This window comes from Carlito syrichta, unplaced genomic scaffold, assembly GCF_000164805.1.
Source record: "Carlito syrichta isolate Samal-C Ts95f unplaced genomic scaffold, Tarsius_syrichta-2.0.1 Scaffold289075, whole genome shotgun sequence".
NCBI classification, from domain to species: Eukaryota; Metazoa; Chordata; class Mammalia; order Primates; family Tarsiidae; genus Carlito; species Carlito syrichta.
Window position 1 is genome coordinate 133,212 of NW_007233171.1, and position 15,136 is coordinate 148,347.

The following is a 15,136-nucleotide window of genomic DNA, read 5'->3' on the forward strand; positions in this document are numbered from 1 at the left end:
AAAAAAAAAAAGAATGGTTAAAATGGTAGGTTTCGTTATATATATTTTACCACAATGAAAAAATCAATACTAATGCAAAGATTCATAATGAACAAAGTATCAAAACCTGAAGTAAACACTGGATCAGTATTACGAAATTTTCCGTTTTCCTCCGGCTCCAGCAAGGCTTGTCACAACACTAGGGCTGTGCTGGCCCCTGGCAGAGTGGGGTGACACAGACCCCAGAGTCCTCCTCCATCCACTAGGTGATGCCAAAACCACGCCTCTAGAGAACCAGAGAGAAATCTGTGCCCTAGCGAGACCCATCATCCAGTTCAGCAACTCCCCCCACCTGCCAGTAAGGGGGCCCCGAGATTCACGGCTTGGCCACACCAGCCAAGTGCTCCACAGTAGAACTAACAAGTTCCCTTCCCAAGGGTGAGTGTGGATCGTGAAGAAGGGAAGATACCCGAGAGCATTCGTAAGAGGAATAAGAGGGAAGACACTTGGGGGGGAGGCTGGGGCGAGAGAGAGGACCCACTTCACTTGCCCCCGCGGGGGGACGTTATGCCTGATGTTTGGGGCTTATACCCCCAGGCCCAGGAGGAGCGTGGACTGAAAGCTGCTGTGACCTTCAGTAGGACACCCCACGCTGTGGCCTGGTCCCTTAACTCTCTCCCAGCCTAGGAGAGAGAGGACGGCCGTACAGGCCCCTCCCGGAAGTCCTGGGTCTGTCTCGCAGAGGGAGAGCCCTGTGCAGGTCCTGAGGTTCAAGAGAGGCGGAACGAAGGGTCAGCCAGCTGGGGCAGGAAGCCTTCACTCCAGGTCGAGGAAAGCCCCTTCCCTGACTGGAAGGGGAGGAGCCCCAAGGGCGAGGGAGGGACCAGGCCTTCCTGCCGCAGGTCAATGACCCTGAGAAACACACACTTGAGCAGGGAACTCTCAACATCACACCCAGGCGGGATGTCGGGCTTGGAACTAACTCCTCAGGCCCAAGAGGTGGTTTCTTGCGATTCCGGGAGTGCTGGAGGAGCCTGGTCTACCATTAGTACATTTTCAATAATTTAGTAAATTATTGAGGCCATTAGTAAATTTTCAGTAATTTAGAGAGCCAATTATGAAACAGAGCTATTGTTTAAAATGAAAGGATATAAATCGCAATGGAATCAATGACGTCAAAAAGCAAATTAACAGTCAAAACTCATCACTTCTGAATTCCTTCACTACGGTTTACTATTACCGGTGCCCTGGAGGAGTGGAAGCAACCATGCTGGAGAACGCCGTGCTCCTGAGCACCTCGTACCAGCTCGGCATTCAGTGACATTGTGTTAGTAGCCTGAAATGGTCATCGTGGGAGCGTTTTCACCACGGTCACCAGCAAAGGCTACAAATCAGGCTTCTTGCCCCATCCCCCAAGAGCTGGTTGTTAAACTTTACCAGCACACCACTGACTTAGAGTTGGCCCCTTGTCTCCGCCCAGCCTCTGCCCTGCTAGCTCAGCTGGCTCCCAGAACTTCGTGTCACCCACCAGCCATGGCTTCTTCCTCTCACCAATTCTTCTACCTCTAATGGCACCTCTTCCAGGAAACTTTCCTTGATTTCTTTGCCTGGACTTCTAAAATGTATTCCCACCTTTCTTTGTTCATTTTCCTACAGGATCATCTCCCCATCTCAAAATCTTTAACTTAATCACATCTGCAAAAGCCTGTTTTTTCATGTAAGATAACATTCATAGGTTCCAGGGATAAGGATGAAGCTATATTTGGGGGGCGGGGGCCGGGAGGAGAGCCATCATTCTGCCTACCAGTGTCATTGAGGGGAAAAAAAAGACGTATGATATGATTCCTCTTCTGTAAGCAGCCCTAGGGTAATGAAGCCCTAGACCTTGGTTATGCATATGTGGGTCTGTAGGGGGTCACCTGACAGGACCCAGGGGATTGCCCAGCTCTTCACAGTCGGGCACAGGCCACAGTAGGCCTCTGTGTCTGGGGGTCTCTAAAGAACCAGCACAACCACCCAGCCCAAGCTGCATGTGCAGTCCCAGCTTGGGCCACGCCCTGGCTGCATGGCTTGGGCATGTCACATGACCTCTCAGAGCCCCCGTGTCTTCCAAGTGGAGTGAGTCGTCCCCAAACCCCAGAGTAGCTGGAGACTCAGAGGAGCTGTTGGCCGACAGCCCTCAGCACAGTCCCCAGTCGGCTGTTGTATCTTCACAGCTTAGCGGCCTCCTGTCCAGGCTGGGAAGAAGCTGCTGCCCACAGAACCAGCCCGTCCTGCAAGGCCTTGGTCCTCTGAGGCTGGCAGAGGAGGGAGCTGAGTTCCTGGAGCAGTGCCTGACACACGGTGGGACTTCACTACGTGTTTGTAAAGAGAAGAAATGTGAGGAAACCTGAGGACTCCAGCTAATCTCCATTACTCCCATTCATGCTGGTAGGAGGCAGACGGTGGCCCCGGATATGGGGACATCTGAGCAGAAGGACAAGACAGTCCAGCTGCCCCTCTGATGCCCACCTTGGAGTCACAGAGGGGCTCACTCACCATAAGCCAGGGAAGAACCTGGGGGCTCACTTATCCTGAACAGGTTTGGGGCTGAGGGTATGGACAGCCAGCCACAGAGCTTCCCAGAAAGGACCCAAAGCCAGAGCCACAGAGCCCGGGCTGTGGAAAAGCCAGAAGTGGCCAGGCCAGCCCTGCTCCCAGAGGCCCAGATGTTAGCACCTTGGGGATCCAGGAGTACCTCTTCCCCCAGGGTTCCCTGAAACCACCCACATGGTTACGTGGTGTTAGTTGGCCACAGATCCTAACTCACCCTACAACAGGTCTGTCATACTCAGTGATTTATCACAGAAACAAAGAATTGAGAGCCACATGTTCTCATTCATAAGTGGACCCTGAACACCTATCATAATACTACAAAAAAGAATTTAGCAGTAGTTGGGGGTAGTGCATGTAACATTAATAAGAGTGCCCGATCCTAATCCAGGGAAAGTGAGGTCCCCTGGGAGGCCCCGAACTTTGCTTGTACCCAAATCACTTATGTATGCAATCCTGACTTGTATTCCACAACTTTAAAATTAAATTAAATGAAATAAAATAAAATTTTAAAAAAAGCAGATCTGCTTTCTGAATCCCAGGCCTTCCAGAAAACCTCAGCCAGGGGGCTACTGGCTAATCTAGCAAGGCCTGGTAGAGGGTCAGGGGAGGCAGAGAATTGGACAAAGAAATGCACTGGAGGACTCAGTGTCAGGTTCAGAGCAGACCCTGCCTGCCGAGCATAGGGCCGAAAAGATGCTGAGGCTACCTGGGAGGAACCCGCGGCCAGCAGAAGCAGTCCTCGCCCAGCCATCCTCTGCCCTCTGGTGGCTGGTGACCGGCCAGCCTCAGGCTTCCTGCCCTGCCCGGTCCCACCGGTTAGGGCTAGGGCTGGGGAGGAGAAGGCAACACCACACACATTCTTATGTCGCTGTCATTGGCAGGGACTCAGGGTGTGCACACACCTAGCACACCTATACCCATACCCCTGCCGGATAGACCCACTCACATGCACATGCAGGTAGCTTTATGGGCACGTGAGCACGGATATGCACACACCACAGACACCCAAGCACCCAACTATGTCTGCCTGTGAAAAATGCACACGTGTGTGCCCATAGCATCCACCCAAATACACACAAACGAAAATGCTGGCACTCTTCTCTTGTTAACAAACCTTCTCATGGGTGTCTGTTCACAAGGCTTTTAGTGTTTAGAGTTTCCCGCACCTCAGTCACTCAGGAACTACGGCCATGATTTCTGTCTTTTCTGCATCTACTGTAGACGATTATTTACTTAAACTTTAAACTGGCTTGATTTTTTGCTTAATTGTATTTTAGAGGGGGCTGTTATAACCCCACTTTAAATGAGAAAATACATGTATAATACACTGAAAAACAGCACACTATTAAAATAAGGTGTTCTTTCATCTGGAGGGGTTTTGCCTGCCTGTCCCTGGAAGGTGCCCGGTTAATTCATCTGAGCCCTGTGGTCCATGTGACCCAAAGCAGGTTTCATATGTCACAGGGTCTGTGTTATAGATGAGGAAGCAGCTGGGTGGGGTGGCATGACTCCCCCAGGCCCCATGGCCAGGGCTCAGACTGGCTCTTCTGTCCCCACATCTACTGCCCTTCCCTGGGGATGACCTCTCTGGCCTCATTCCTACAAACTGCCTCCCCTCTCGGACCAACCCCAGGAAGAAGCTTGCCATCAGAACAAGACCCCCGCCTTCCCGCTGTCTCCTATCCCTGTCTGCCCCCAGTACCAACGCAAGGTGGCGCTTCCCGGTAGCCAGGACCTGGACTCACCCTCCAGGGCTGGCACAGGCTTTCCAGGGCCCCAATCCTCCCATCCCGCCCTCTGTCGACAGCAATCTGCTATTCCTTCGCCCCCTTCTTGGTGGGTTCCCTCTAGCTTTGTGGTGCAAGCTCAGAATTTTCGCTTTCCCTGTGGCCCCTCAGCAGGACTGTTCTTCCTCCTGTCCCCCTGGCACTTGGATTTTGTCTCTTCCACTCCTTCCTTCCTTCCTTCCTCTCTCCCTCCCTCCCTCTTGCTCTTTCTTTCTCTTTCCCCCCTCCCTCCTCCTCTCTCTTTCTTTCTTTCCTTTCTTTTTTCTTTCTTTCTCTTTCTTTCTTTCTTTCTTTTTCTTTCTTTCTCTCTTTCTCTCTCTCTTTCTCTCTCTCTCTTTCTCTCTTTCTCCCCCCTCCCTCTCTCCCTCTCTCTTTCTCTCTTCCCTCTTTCCAGTGGGTGTCTCACTTTGTTGCCCAGGCTGGAGTACAGTGGCATGCTGCTCACGGCACTACAGCCTCGACCTGCTTAGCTCAGCAATGCTCCCACCTCAGCTTTCCAAGTTAGCTGGAAAAACAGGCACATGCTACCACGCCTAGCTAGTTTTCTGATTTATTGTAGAGACGAGGTCTCGCTAAGTTGCCCAGGCTGGTCTCAAACTTGCGGGCTCAGGCAATCCTTTCGCCTCCACTCTCAAAATGCTGAGATTATACAGGTATGAGCCACTATGACCAGCCTTCCACTTCTTTCACAGAACTCTAGCTCCTTGAAGTGCATGCCAGCAGACTACACTGCTTCTCCCCAACCACCCACCCAAGGTACCTCACCAGCTCCCACCTCACCTTGACCAAATCCCCCATTCATATTCTGGACAATAAGGCCCTGTGGGATCTGGCTCCACCCACTTCCAGACCTTATCTTCCCAGCTCATCTAGGCTCCACCACACAAGTCACACCTTATACCAAGCTCGTCTCTACCTCAGGGCATTTGCACAGGCAGTTCTTTCCACTTGGGAGCCTCCGCCCCCAGATCTTTGCTTGGTTTGCTCTAGTTCATCCCTCAGGTGTCACCTCCTCAGAGTCCTTTCCTGACCACTGTCTAACCATGTGCCCCTCCTGGCATGGGAACCACTGTGCTCTAAAGTGTTCCCTGCCCCACTTTTTCTCTCCTTTCCATGCTTTTCCCAGCACGTGTCACTTTATGTCCACTGGCTTCCTTACATAGTCTCTGTTAGCCTGCCAGGATGTAGATCGCGCCAGGACGGGGACACTGGCACCAAGTAGGTCCCATGACCTAAGCATTGGGTGTTGACTGTGTTGCATATGGGCCTACAAATGTGGCTCTCCAGCCAGCTACGTGGACTCACACCTTCCCAAGCCTGTGCGTTTATAAGCACCTGTGTACTCAGGTACACACATCCTCAAGTACACAATGGGCATCAAAGGGTTCAACCCTGCAGCCGGATCAAAGCTACCCTTGGCTGTCACCATGTCAGAAATCACTACCCTCGCCCCACTCCCCATGTCCCCTCACCATTTAAATCCCATCACTTGACCGGTCTCAGTGGCTCAGCCTGTAATCCCAGCACTTTGGGAGGCCAAGGTGAGTGGATTGCCTGAGCCCACAGGTTCGAGACCAGCCCAGGCAACTTGGCGAGACCTCGTCTCTACAAGAAATCAAAAATTAGCCAGGCATGGTAGCGCACACCTGTAGTTCCGGCTTCTTGGAAGGCTGAGGCGGAAGGATCACCAGAGCCCAGCAGGTCGAGGCTGTGGTGGCCGGGAGCGTGCCACTGCACTCCAGCCTGGGTGACAGAGTGAGACTTCAACTCAAAAAAAAAAATCCTATCATTTGCACCCTGACCATATCCCTCTGAATGAGGTCCTCCTCTTCCTGCCAGCCTGCCCAGCTTGCTCCCTGGGGTGGGGAACTTTTAGGAGCTAAGCCTTAGACCTTCCCTGGACCACTCCCACCCCCTACCCCCCATGCCTTTGGTCTCAGGCAGAACCAAGCAAAAGAGCCCCTGATTCTGAACAAATGACTCAGTCTGCCTGGAGGCGACCCCCATTGACCAATATACAACACAAAGATAAGGAACTGGACCCCATAACCTCCAGAGCTGAAGCCCCATATCAGTCAGAGTTCTACCAGAGAAGCAGAACCAATAGACATCCTCATTCATTTTTTTGTTCTAGGAATTGGCTTACACAATCGTAGGGGCTGTCAGTGTACTGAGTACACTGAGTACACAGAGCTGTACAAATTTTTATGGTAGGGTGGCAGGCTGGACACTTTGGCAGAAGCTGAGGCTACGGCCCACAGGCTTCACTGCTTCCTATTCAGGGAATCCCCAGTTTTGCAGGTAAGGTCTCTCAGCTGGTTGGATAAGGCCACCCAGGTCTGATGGCGGATGTTAATCACATCTGCAAAGTACCTTCACAGCAACACCTAGATTTGTTTGATTATATAACGGGCCCTAGCCAAGTGGACACATAAAGTTGACCATCACAGTCATCTCTTATCAACTGGGCACTCAGACACATCTCCTTAAACCACAGTTAATCTCCAGAAAAAGACGGTAACAAAGGCAGACGTCCATCTGATGTGATCTAGCATCCTGCATACAACAGAAAACGTGCCATTCCTTCCCCACAAAAACGTGTAAAGGCTTGGGGGATGTTCATTCTTCCTGATAGCCTGTAATTTAAATACTGTGATGTAAAGTTAACTATTATTAAAGCATTTTATGATAAGGGAAGACAGAGGAAAGAAACACAAATATAATACTACATGTATACAACATGTAAACTTCTGTATGAACATACAAATATAATAATAACAAAATAAGGAAAAAATACTCATGACAATTACATTCTTCTCTTTTTTTTAGTTTGGGTCTCACTCTGTCACTCAGGCTAGAGTACAGTGGCACAATCACAGCTCACAGCCTCAACCTACATGCCTTCACGCCAGGCTAATTTTTTTTTTTTTTTTGGTAGAGATAAGTTCTTGCTATGTTGCCTAGGCTGGTCTCAAACTTCTGGGCTCAAGCAATCCTCCTGCATTGGCTTCCCAAAGTGCTGGGATTACAGGTATGAGGTACCACCCCCCAGCTGCATTCCTCATTTCTGAAACTGGTCATGTGTTTGTAGTTGATATTTATAACTACCTTTTTTCACTTCTTCCATTTATAACTACTTTCTTCTATGACCTCTTCCATATTTCTTTTGTCCTCAACAAGCCCCCACCTCCAGTCAGTGGTAGTTCTTTATCTTGTAGGGTGACCCAAACTTTCATTCCTGGAGGGTCTGGGTCGTTAAGCAGTTCTGCCTGGATTGGGCTGTTACAGTTTTCCTTTGACTTTAATAAAAGAGCACGGTGGCACTAAGAGACATCCTAAGGGTCTCCTGTATCCTAGACATCCCTTTCCTCATCCCCGTGGTGTAGCGGCAGCCTGATTTCCTATTGATAATCAGGGTCAATGACCCCAGCCAGCAGAGTAACTGCCTTCTTTGTCTGTTGATTCAGAGGAATTAGGAGCCCCAAGTATCCACGTGGCGGTCTTAGCTTCCAGGTCAGTGGAATCATGGCTGTGTTTTCTGGTGGAAACATCCTTCCCTGTTGTGGACTGAATTGTGTCCCTCTGATTCATGTCCATCTGGAACCTCAAAACATAACCTTATTTGGAAACGGGGTCTTTGCAGATATAAATCCAGTGACTGGTGTCCTTATTAAGAAGGCCAGGTGGAGAACCAGAGACACAGAAGCAGAGGGAAGAAGGCCGTGCAAAGATGGAGCCAGAAACTGAAGGGACGTGGTCACAGGCCGGGAGCATCGAGGACTGCCAGCTGTCACCAGAAGCTGGGAGGAAGGCACGGGACCGATGCCCCCACAAAGCCCTCAGAAGGGAGCAGTCCTGCTGACCCCTTGGCTGCAGACTGCCAGCCTTCAGAATTGCGAGAGGATAAATCTCCATTGCTCCAAGTCTCCCGGGTTGTGGTAATTCTATGGCAGGTTAGAGAACTAATGTGCTCCATCGTAAACCGAGACCGCTAGGCCAGCAGAGCATGGGGCTGTGGAGAAGGGAGGGAAAATCTGCTAGTGGCCACTAGGGGGGATAGTGAGTGACACTACTCCCATTTCCAGGCCTTAGTTCCTGGACGCTAGAATCCTGGCTACCGGAGGGAACACCATCTACTGATGCTGATTTGGGACAGTTACAGACTCCAAAGGCATCGTCCCAGCCCTAAGATACTGCCACTTGGCTGGCACCGTGACTGAGTTTTCAAAAGTCCATTCCACTGTTCTAGCAAGCCAGCTGCTTCAGGAGATGGGTCTATTTGCTTCTTCGGCTTCCATGACACATTATCCCAAACTGGGTGGCTTGAAACAACACACATTTACTTTCCCACAGTCCTGGGGGCTAGATATTGAAATCAAGGTGTCAGGCAGAGACATGCTCCCTCTGAAGGCTCTAGGGAGGAGCCTTCTTGCCTCTTCTGCCTTTCGATGGTCGCTGACCATTGTGGCGTTACTTGGCTTGTGGCCGCAGAACCCTAATCTCCCCTCTGTGTGTCTGTGTCCAAATTTCCCTCTTCTTACCGGGTCATTCAGTGTGATCTCATCTTAACTGGATTGTATCTGTGAACACCCTATTTCCAAATAAAGCCATATTCACAGGTTCTGGGTAGACATGAATTTTGGGGGGAACATGATGAGACAGTGGGGTCCATGGGCATGAATTCATTTGCTGTAAAGTGAGTCCCTCAATCAGAAGCAACGCCTTGTGGAATACTATGACGGTGGACAAACATTCTGTGAAGTCCACCGATGACAACTTTGACAGAGATACTGCATGCAGGGAGGACACATCGACATCTGGAGCAAGTGTCTATTCCAGTCAAAGAGCTGCCCTCTCCATGATGGAAGCAGCCATGCACGGTACCTGCTGCCAGTAGCTGGCTGATCATCGGAGAAATGATGCCATGTCAGGGACTCAGTGCCAGTCTCTTCTGCTTTTGGCAGATTGGGCACTCAGCAGTGGCTGTAGCCAGCTCACTCTTGGTGAATGGAAGTCCCTGCTAGTATGGCCACTTTTTCCATGAGCCCATTGGGCGATGACAGAGGTGGCTGGGGAAAGAGGCTGAGCGATGTCCACAGAGTAGGCTGTCCTGTCCACTTGAGTATTAAATCCCCCTCTGCTGAGGTCATGCTTTCGTGAGCATTCATATGGGGCACAAATATCTCCATGTGCTTTGCCTGTTCCAAGACGTCTATTTACACGCCATCTCCTGAGACCTCTTGTCACCAATTTTCCAGTCCTGTTCCTTCCAAGTCCCTGACCATCCAACCAACCTCTGGCTGCAGAGAGTTTTGCCCACAGGATGATCTCCCTTCCCCCACTGTCCTTCAGGCTTGTCCCAGAGAGAAGCTGTGGTGTGCAGCTGTCCACCCTGCCGTGGTGCCTGCACATCGTGAAGAAGCATCGTGAGTCAGGCCCGAGTCTTCCAGTCGACAGAACTACCCATGAGGCCATGGGTGCAGGCCGGGGGAGAGAGGGCAGGGTAGCAGGGGTGAGGTCACGACCATTTGGGTCACTTCTTCACGTAACTTACTTGTGCCCTCAGGGACTGCTCAGGCCCAATCATGTATATTTCACTCCCATGTGATGATGGGTATGACCGCACATGCCCAACTTTATGGCTTGGTGGGTCTGACAACACCCAGTTGTCATAATAGGCAGTTCAAGTTACATTAACTTGGTGTCCCATGGTTAAGAGTTCAGTCTATTAAGGGGCAATTATGAGCCAAAAGATTTTTCTCAAAAAGAGAGCAGTTATCTGCGGATGATGGCAAGGTTTTGCTAAAAAAAATCCAAGGTCTTTGCTGTGATCCACATACGGGGGCCCGCTACAGGCTCCAGGCAGCATCCCTATCTGCCACAGACACTTTGAGCATCATGGAATCTTCTGTAATGGTGGCCCAAGGGGCAGAGGCAGAGCCTTCTCCTGCTCCAGGGCTCACACAAGATTAAGCAGCTTCTCAGCCTTGGCAAGTGGGCCAGAGAGCACATCCTAACAAAGGCTAGCTGCCTTCAAAATATAAAGAGGCCAACTAGATGTTTGTCTCTTTTGGTGTGTAGGAGGGGCCAGATACAATAATTTATCCTTCACCTTAGAAGATGGATGTATTGACATGCCCTAAGCCAGTGCACTCTAGAAATTTCAGTGAAGTGGAAGGGTCTTGAATTTGCTAGATTTATTTCCCACCCTTTGATGTGCAATCATCATACAATACTCTTGTATTGCTCTTGACTTACTATTGCTCTTGACTTACTATTTTTCTAGTTAGTGGCAGTGCCAGTGGCTTCCAGGTGGCTTTTTGCACCATAATTATCTCCACTCCACAGGTCAGGGGACCAATGTGAGGATTCTGCTGGTTGCTGAGTATACCCATCCTAAGCATTCTGAAGTGGGGACATAACCATAGGATGAACTCGGGGACACACTAGACCCACTGTGAGGTAGACCTGAGCTAAGACTCCATTGATCACCTGACCCATAAGACTCTTCTCTGACTGGGGGCCACAGTGATGTTTTGGGATTCATGAACTGTTGACAGTGCAGAATCAGTGCCCAGGATTTTGCAAAAAATCTGATTATTCCCTTTTCCTCGATGCAGTCACCCCGGTGAAAAGCTGTAGGAACTTGGAGAAGGAAGACTAGGAGAAAGATAAACGGTGTACATATTGGACCATGTATCAGGGTCCTTCCTCAAGGGGACCTGGCTTTCCTTTCATTCAGGGGTTCTAGGTCTGTCAATTGGCTCGTCTGGGAGTTGAAGGGCCATGACTCTGCTTTTATGATTCAGACTAGACTTTGGTTCACTTGACCTAGAACTTTTCTGCTTATACAGATCAAGCAAGAACTTGGTAGATTGTCTATTTATTTCTTTCCTGGGGACACCGTAATCAGCTAGCCAATGCCACACGTGTCTGCAAGTCAGACTATTCTGATTGCTTCTTGAACTGAACTGACCGTTACAATAACCATTCCCACATTGTCATGGGTTACTAAGTGCTGGGCCGTGGCTCCTTCCACACCAGGACCCAACGATCCCCATTGTATGTAAGGTTCCCAATTCAGCAGCCAGAGTTCCCACTGTGATTTTTGACCTATTGGGAAGAGGAACCACAGAACTCTCTAAGGATGCTGGACTCCCTTCACAAACTTCCGTCTCACCATGTAGTAAAAGGTGTGTTTGGGATTCTCCCAAGCAGATAAGCAGGTAACACATGATAAATCCCCTCTGACATTCCAATCTCCTGAGTCTTTGGGTCCTTCCCTCTGCAGTGGACCAACTAGTTCTGGAATTTCAGCTTCATTTAGTGTGGGCCACCTTTTGGTCCACGTTTCAGTCAACCAGCCAGCCAAACTGGGAGACCCCGTTCTAAGCCCTCATGCTAAAGCACTGAATTGAGAATCTCTGCTTAGTGGGCCCCATATCAATAAGTTCAGCTTGGCGACAGTAACCAAAACAGCACAAAAAATAGATACATAGACCAGCGGAACAGGACAGAGAACCTGGAAATAAAATCACAGACCTACAACCAACTCATCTTTGACAAAGCTGACAAAAACAAACACCAGGGAAAGGACACCCTATTCAGCAAGTGGTGCTGGGAAAACTGGCTGACCACATGCAGAAGAATGAAACTGGAAGGACCCTTACCTAGTGCTGTATAAAATAATTAACTCAAAATGGATCAAGGACTTAAAGGTAAATCCTCAAACTAGAAAAATCCTAGAAGAAAGCCTAGAGAACACTCTCCTGGACATTGGCCTAGGCAATGAATTCATGACCAAGTCCGCAAATGCAGCAACTTTTTTAACTTTAAAAAAGTTAAAATGGACAGGAGGGACCTTACCAAGCTAAAATGCTTCTACACAGCAAAAGAAACCATAGACAAAATAAAGAGACCTCACAGAATGAAAGAAAATATTTGCAAACTATACATCCAACAAAGGCCTAATATCCAGAATCCATAAGGAGCTAAAATGAATTCACAGAAAAAACAATAACCCACAAATAACTCCATTAAACAGTAGGCAAAGGACATGAACAGACGCTTCTCAAAGGAAGACATACAAGCAACCAACAAACATGAAAAAAAGCTCAGCCACACTTCATCAGAGAAACACAAGTCAAAACTACAGTGAGATATCATCTCACACTGGTCAGGATGACTATTATTAAAAAGTCAAAAAAAAAAAAAAAAGAGGTCAGTGAGGTTATGAAGAAAAGGCAACATTCATACACAGTTGGAGGAAATGTAAGCTAGTTCAGCACCTGTGGAAAGGAGTCGGGAGATTTCGCAGAGAACTAAAAATAGTAAAAATGGTAAATCTACCATTAACCCAGCAATCTCACTACCCAAAGGAGCATACATCATTCTACCAAAAAGACACCTGCACTCATGTTTATCACAGCACTATTCACAATAGCAAAAGCATGGATCTAACCTAGGTGCTCCTCAATGGTGACTGGATGAAGAAAATATGGTATATATATACCACAGACTACTACTGCATAGCCATAAAAAAGAATGAAATGTTCTTTGCAGCAGCACAGTTGCAGCTGGAGGCCACTCGTCTAAGAAAATTAACACAGAAAACTGAATACCACATACCCTAACTCATAAGTGGGTCTCAACACTGGGCCCAGCCAGGTGCAGGATGGGGACATCAGACACCAGGCACGGCTGAAGGAGGGAGTGGGAATAAGGAATGCAAAATCACCCACTAGGTACCACATTCACCACTGGGGCCAGGGAGGACAGGCTCTCATGGACCAAAACCTCACCTTCTCCAATATACCTGTGTAATAAATCTTCACATGGACCCCATGATTCTAAAATTCAAGAAAAAGAAAGTTCAGTCCGATCTAACTCTGTTTCCTCCATAATCTTCCCACGCCCTTCATAGCCATTCCCTCACACAGCCTCTGGATTCTGTCTGTATAAATTGGAAAAGTCACGCAGCTCTTTCAGAACGTAGCACACCTCTTCATGGATCACGCTTTGTACCTTATTCTTTGGGGTCTCCAGGGACTTGAGTCTAACTAGAGGTCTAGAAAAGAGAGGTGGGCGTAAATCCCAAGAATTAGAAATGTCTCACAAGGCAACTACCTCAGGGAGGCCAATGAAAGCTTCTCCGGATAGAGTTAACTTCCTCAGAAAGGGGAGGATGGGCCATTTCTACTGGCAAAGAAGATGACAGAATTTAGGGGTTCAGTGTCCTCAGTTTTATCGCGGTCTCTCGTTCCCATTCACAATAGTCAAGCCACCTCTCTTCAAAGCCTCAGTTTAACTGATGGCCCCTGTGCGGTAGGGAATTCAATTTGTGTCGTAATTCGGCCTCAGGCAAAATGAGACTTCAGGCCAGTTTCCAGGAATATCAGCCCTGACAGTTACAGGAGATGAGGGCTTCTTTCAGGAAAGCCATAGTCATACTTTTCGGTTATTCATGCAGACCTTGAGCTGGGAGTTTACAGCCCTGGGCTCATCCTTTTCTTTCGCCACTTTGTTCAGAGCAGTTAGGAGCAACCAGCCAATTTTACGCCCCTGGGTTTGACTAAATTGCTCTAAGGGTGGCAGGGTGTGTGTGTGTGTGTCAAGGAACGTAGTCAAGAAATAAGCTGGTGCATGCACAAACTGCATCTCACATTGTATGGTGTTCCTCCCAGTTATGACAGGAATAACTGTGGCCTTTAGTTCTCTGCATGGTCACACCTTGTCCTTCCTTTCTCCAGTCTCAATTTCCCAACTCTGCCCCCTTCATACTCCATGTGACATTCTCAAAAAATAATTGTTGAATGAGTGAATGCAATAGGAAGGGTCCACAGCCTGACAGTATTTCTAGTCTCAAGTCTACCCTATGGGTCTGTGACCTTGAACAAGTCACTCACTTCCATGAGGACACCTAGATCACAGGGTGCACTTATAAGGCAGACTATGTACATCCGCGTACTTTGAGAAGCTGAGAGTTCTTCAGGTAACTTGGAGCCTCTCCTTTGTCAGACTATAGACAGGCATGGCTTCTCAGCTCCCTCCCTCAAGAATATCCACCTGCATTGCTTATTTTGTAAAATGCCACTTCAAAAAGGTATCTGTTTGCTATTTAGAATGTTAAAGGAGGTGCTGGTCAAGTAATAACACAATTGTGTTTCCCGAATGTAGCCCACCCACAGTCGCATGACTTCCTGGGAAGGGAAGGCTGCAGGCCACAAGCCCCAGTCCCGGAGCGTCAGGCCTGCCAGCATGTACAAGACCCCACTGGCCTGCAGTGAAGCATCCTGGGAACCCAGATCCACTTGCCGTTTCCAAAACTTACCTAACCACGAAGTTCATTTGTTGGAGAGTTTCTTTTACAGGAGTCAAAAAAAACACACCTTCAAAAATGTGCACTTAAAAAGCTGCTACAGGCCGGGTTCGGCAGCTTAGCCTGTAATCCCAGCACTTTGGGAGATTGAGGCGAGTGGATTGCCTGAGTCCGCTGGTTCAAGACTGGCCCGGGCAACTTGGTGAGACCTTGTCTCTACAATAAACCAAAGATTAGCCGGGAGTGGTAGTGTACACCTATAGTTCCGGTTACTTGGAAGGCTGAGGCATAAGGATTGAGTCTAGCAGGTCAATGCTGGAGTGGCTGTGAGCATGTGTGCCACTGCGCTCCAGCCTGGGCAACAGAGTAAGACTACAACTCAAAAAAAAAAGCTGCTATAAACATACGTGTGCAGGTATCTTTTTTATGGAGTGATTTGTGTTCTTCAGGGTATATT